The sequence below is a fragment of the Vitis vinifera genome, chromosome 16 (genome assembly GCF_030704535.1).
Source record: "Vitis vinifera cultivar Pinot Noir 40024 chromosome 16, ASM3070453v1".
NCBI classification, from domain to species: Eukaryota; Viridiplantae; Streptophyta; class Magnoliopsida; order Vitales; family Vitaceae; genus Vitis; species Vitis vinifera.
The window spans coordinates 4,230,962-4,237,365 of NC_081820.1; positions in this window are offsets into that span (position 1 = coordinate 4,230,962).

Here is a 6,404-nt window from a genome sequence, read left to right on the forward strand (position 1 = left end):
TCCAAATTACTCTTAAATAACATTTCAATAAACTTAAATAAGAAGGTTATACACTAGTGCAATTGGACATGGGTTTGTACACGTAGTGTTGTGCATGACCCTTGTGCAATGAAAAATGGGTAAATAGGATTCACACGTTGTTATGTGGTACATCTCTTTTCCAGATAGTAGAGAAAAATGTTGTACTTGGTTCTCAATTAAATCACATATATGTCATCCTTGTTGGTTTGGTGTAATGGGGTATCAATGGTAATTTGGTAAATATTTAAACAAAATGAGGATAAAGAAGGTAAAAAAGTTATAATAAAATTTTCATTTTGGTTTTTATAGTATACTAGGCTTGGTCCATATGCAAGGCATGTGAACGCTAACAAATAATGTTTTTTAATGTTTTTATTGATTTTAATTATTTGATAAAAATTATAAGAAAATTATTTTTGTATACTTTATGGTTGTGTTTGAATATATTTTATTTTATAACAAATATATTTACCCATTTTCACATTACAATTATAGTTCAAATTAATTTGAATGACATGAAAAGTAAAATGACATTTTTGGGAATAATTGGATGTCTCATTAAAAAATACATGTATTTCAAATTATTTTTAAATAGAAGAAGGTAATATTAATTTAAAAAATTTGGGATTCTTTTTTCCATATATTTTTCATATTGATGAATCAAATCTCATTTTTCCTAATTATATATATATATACTGGCTTTAAAAATAATTGAGATAATTAATGTTTTAAATTCTTTAATAAGTTTTCTAATTTTTAAAAATTAATTTGAAATTAAAAGATTGATTATTAATTATAGACTAAATAAAAAATTTTCATAACACCATATCCATGATTGAGTATTATCTAGATATATATATATATAATGGCTGTAAAAAAATAATTTGCATAATTAATGTTTTAAATTTTTTAATAAATTTTTAATTTTTAAGAATAATTTGAAATTTAAAAATTGATTATTAATTATAGACTAAATAAAAAAAAAATCAAAACACCATATCCATGATTGAGTATTAAATGTATGTATGTAATGAAAATTTTGGCTCATTTATACCTTACTAAATTAAACTTTATTTGTTTTTAAATTAATTTAAAATAGAATAGCATTAACCATTAATAATTTTAAATTATTATTATTTGATTTTAACAAAATAAATCAATTATGCTTTTATAATGTTTATAAAAAATTATAATTTATGACTTTATTATAATATTACTATTTATATTTTATTAAAAACCATTTATTTATTTTTAATTTCTTCGTACTACAAAATTATTGTAAGTTTAATAAGACTTGAATTAATTTAGTTTATATTATATAAATTGAATTTACATTCTATTTTTTACAAAATAAAATAAATTATTTTAAAAACAACTTATCTAAAAAAGTTTTTGATTTTTTATTTTTTGTAAAATATTTTTAAACATAACTAGTATTAGAGAATCAAAATACCTCGTACTAGAGGTGAAATGAAATTTTACTTATGAATAAGATTTCATTTCTTGTGAAATCATTTTTTATTTTTCATTTTCATCGTCACTTGAGTTATCTAAATATAAAAATATGTGAGAAAATGAATGAGATATCTATTCCCACTTCTCATCCTTGCATATCAAACATAGTTTTGAGGAATAGCTGTTGTTTTATATATATATATATATTATTTTTAATAAATTCTTTTACCAGTATTAAGTGTAAATAACTTGAAAATTGAACACAAGTGAAATTGAATGAAATCATTAATTGAAAATAAATTGAAACTTTATTTTGTAAATAAATAAATTGAAATAATTAATTTGAAATTATTTTTAATAAACTCCTTTGAAATTTCTTGAAAAAATATCTTTTTTTAATCGGTTCAATAAATCAATTTGCATAATCCTCTTGTCACTTGTTTCGTGTATTCTTGTAATTAGGTTTCATCATTATTTTTGTATAGATTGATTTTCACCATGACTTATACATACTCATTTGCGTGATTATTTTTCTTGGTATTCATAATTAATTAATTAATTTTCATAATTATCTTAATTTGTTTAGTAAAGATTATATGTATATGGGTTTAGAGGGGTGCTACGACTCCCCACTGTACCTTCCCAATAGGTAACTTGACCCCAGACCCAACTTTGGTTTTTTCACGTACTGTATTTTTCAAATAATGTTTTATTTCTTATTTTGTTTTCTCTTAAAATAAAAAATAAAAAAAAGTGGCGACTCCAAGTCTTTTCTAAAAATCATATTCTTCACCAAATAAATAAGAAAGAAGAAGGGAAGAAAAATAAAATGATTTCTAATCTTTTTTGTATTGCCAAGCAAATATTTATGTTTTTTTTTTCCCATAAAATCTACTATTTAGAATATGGACTATATTCAATAAAAATAAGAAAAAAATTCTACAACAATAAGAAAAAAAATTAAATCTTTGTTTTTTTTAAAAAAACTCTACAATCCAAACCATTCAAATAAAGAATCAGATGAAGCAAATCTCATATATAGAGAAATGGAAGAGAGAAATGGAAGATAGAAAAAAATTGATCACTTAGTAATGGTTGGAGAATTTCAAATGTTGCTTCAAATTACTCTTAAATAACATTTCAATAAACTTAAATAAGAAGGTTATACACTAGTGCAATTGGACATGGGTTTGTACACGTAGTATTGTGCATGACCCTTGTGCAATGAAAAATATTATTTTTAAATTATTATTATTTAATTTTAAAAAAATAAATCAATTATGCTTTTATAATGTTTATAAAAAAAATTATAATTTATGACTTTATTATAATATTACTATTTATATTTTATTAAAAACCATTTATTTATTTTTAATTTCTTCGTACTACAAAATTATTTTAAGTTTAATAAGACTTGAATTAATTTAGTTTATATTATATAAATTGAATTTACATTCTATTTTTACAAAATAAAATAAATTATTTTTAAAAACAACTTATCTTAAAAAGTTTTTGATTTTTGATTTTTTGAAAAATATTTTTAAACATAACTAGTATTAGGGAATCAAAATACCTCGTATTAGAGGTGAAATGAAATTTTACTTATGAATAAGATTTCATTTCTTGTGAAATCATTTTTTATTTTTCATTTTCATCATCACTTGAGTTATCCAAATATAAGAATATGTGAGAAAATGAATGAGATGTCTATTCTCACTTCTTATCCTTGCATACCAAACATAGTCTTGAATAGTTATTGTTTTATATATATATATATATATATATATATATATATATATATTATTTTTAATAAATTCTTTTACCAGCATTAAGTGTAAATAACTTGAAAATTGAACACAAATGAAATTGAATGAAATCATTAATTGAAAATAAATTGAAACTTTATTTTGTAAATAAATAAATTAAAATAATTAATTTGAAATTGTTTTTAATAAACTCCTTTGAAATTTCTTGAAAAAATATCTCTTTTTAATCAGTTCAATAAATCAATTTGCATAATCCTCTTGTCACTTATTTCGTGTATTCTTGTAATTAGGTTTCAACATTATTTTTGTATAGATTAATTTTCACCATGACTTATACATACTCATTTGCGTGATTATTTTTCTTGGTATTCATAATTAATTAATTAATTGTCATAATTATCTTAATTTGTTTAGTAAAGACTATATGTATATGGGTTTAGAGGGGTGCTACGGCTCACCATCGTACCTTCCTAATAGGTAACTTGACCCCCATACCCAACTTTGGCTTTTTCATGTACTGTATTTTCCAAATAATGAGTTTTAGAGTTTTCTTTCTTATTTTGTTTTCCTTAAAAAAAAAAAAAAAAAAGTGGTGACTCCAAGTCTTTTCTAAAAATCATATTCTTCACCAAATAAATAAGAAAGAAGAAGGGAAGAAAAAAAAATGATTTCTAATCTTTTTTGTATTGCCAAGCAAATATTTATGTTTTTTTTCCCCATAAAATCTACTATATAGGATATGGACTATATTCAATCAAAATAAGAAAAAATTCTACAACAATAAGAAAAAAAAATTAAATCTTTGTTTTTTAAAAAAAACTCTACAATCCAAACCATTCAAATAAAGAATTAGATGAAACAAATCTCATATATGGAGAAATGGAAGGGAGAAATAGAAGATAGAAAAAAAATGATCGCTTAGTAATGGTTGGAGTGGTTCAAATGTTGCTCCAAATTACTCTTAAATAACATTTCAAAAAATTTAAATAAGAAAGTTATACACTAGTGCAATTAGACATGGGTTTGTATGTGTAGTAGTATTGTGCATGACCCTTCTGCAGTGAAAAATGGGTAAATGGGATTCACACGTTGTTATGTGGTACATCTCTTTTCCAGGTAGTAGAGAAAAATGTTGTACTTGATTTTCAATTAAATTACATATATGTCTTGTTGGTTTGGTGTGGTGGGAGATGAATGGTAATTTGGTAAATATTTAAATAAAATGAGGATAAAGAGGGTAAAAAAGTTATAACAAAATTTTCATTTTGTTTTTATAGTATACTAGGCTTGGTCCATATGCAAGGCATGAGAACGCTAACAAATAATATATTTTTTTTTAATGTTTTGATTGATTTTAATTATTTGATAAAAATTATAAGAAAATTATTTTTATATACTTTATGGTTGTGTTTGAATATTTTTTTTTTATAACAAATATATTTACCCATTTTCACGTTACAATTATAGTTCAAATTAAAATTTGGATATTATATATATATATATATATATATATATATATATATTAGTTTTGTATGATTTTTTTTTTTGAAAAGAAGATTCAACTTTTGTTTTGATTTTCAAAGGTTTTTTTTTTTTTTTAATTTTAAAACAAGGAAAATAATTTGAAAAAAAATAGTTATTTTTTTTTTCAATTTTCAAAAATCAAGTCAAATAATATACTGTTTATTTAATAAAAGATTAAATAATTTATTATTTTTAAAAATTATTATGTAAATTATCTAAAAATACATAAATAAACCACTTTTCTACCACAACTTTTAATATTTATCTTCTTACCTTTTTATTTATATTTTTTTCTTTGTATTTATTCTTTTTTTATAAAGGCTTTTTTTCCAAGATATTTCTATGGCGTGAAGTGTAGACAGAAAAAGAAATTCCAAAATATTAGTCCATCTTGCTATTGTTTTCTTTTTATAACGATGAGCAAAAAATATTTGCCCCTGATATGATTGTATTTTGTATATTAAGAAATTAGAGAAGGTGTTGTTTTGTGTATTATAAATATTAATATTTACTAAATATATTGGATTTATATATAAACTTTTTATAGTCTAAATTTTATTTTCATTTTAAAAGTAAAATTACATGTGGCATAATAAAATTTGTATACATAAATTCTAATTTATGAAATTAAAGAATAACACTGAAGGTCTCGTTTGTTTACCCAAGTTGGATGTACAATGTATATTTATTAGATGAAAAAGATTTTTTAACATTTAACATTTAGTTATTTTTTTAATTATGGAGGTTAAAAATCTCATCTAAATAAAGTTATTATTTTAGTCTTTTAAAAGTTTAGGAAATATTATACTTAAGGAATTGTATTTCAATAGAATTAATAGTTTGTTTTTCTTTATTTCTTGAAATTTTTAGAAAAAATCTTATCAAATAGATCTTATTTAATTAGGTCATACTCACCACCATGACAAATAATAATTTGTGATTTTTTATTAGATAATTTAAAAAAATTAATAGATATAATTATATTAGTTCTAATTAATTAATTTAATAAAAAATTAATTAATTACTTTAAATATGTAATTTTTCTAAAAACATTTTCAAAGACAATGGTGTAGACCCCTTCAAAAACCAATAGTTTTTCTTTTATTTTGGGACCACTTGAGAGTTGTTTTTTTTTTTCATTTTTTTGAAGTGGGGGGAGACCTCTTTCTGGAGACAAACGAGCAGCACGGGACGTGTGGTGAGCCATCGGCAGCTTGCCCATGGTGGTGGTTGGAGAGGATGACATGCCTTCTGAATAAGGCACAGTGAAGCAAGTGGTGGCAGAAGACGGAAACAGGGAGGGAGTGCATTTTCGGGTTATCTACAGAGGAGGCTTCCTTTGGTAGAGGTAGGGGTAAGGATTTCTGGGGGGTAGCTTGGAGAGAAAATGAGAAAATATTAGAGGAGAAAACTGCCAGGAGAGGGGATGTTTTGAAAAAAAAAGGTTTTTGGGGGGATTTTTTTTAAGAGGAAAGAGTTTGCAGCTCGTTGAGGACCAGTGACATTTGCTCAAAGGAGATCGTTCAGGTTTAACTAACTCACACTTTAAACTCTCCATTTTTCACGGTCATGTCATGCTCCTTGTTGATATTGGAATGTTTATTTTGTTTATTTTGATGCCTGGATGTGTTGAGCCTG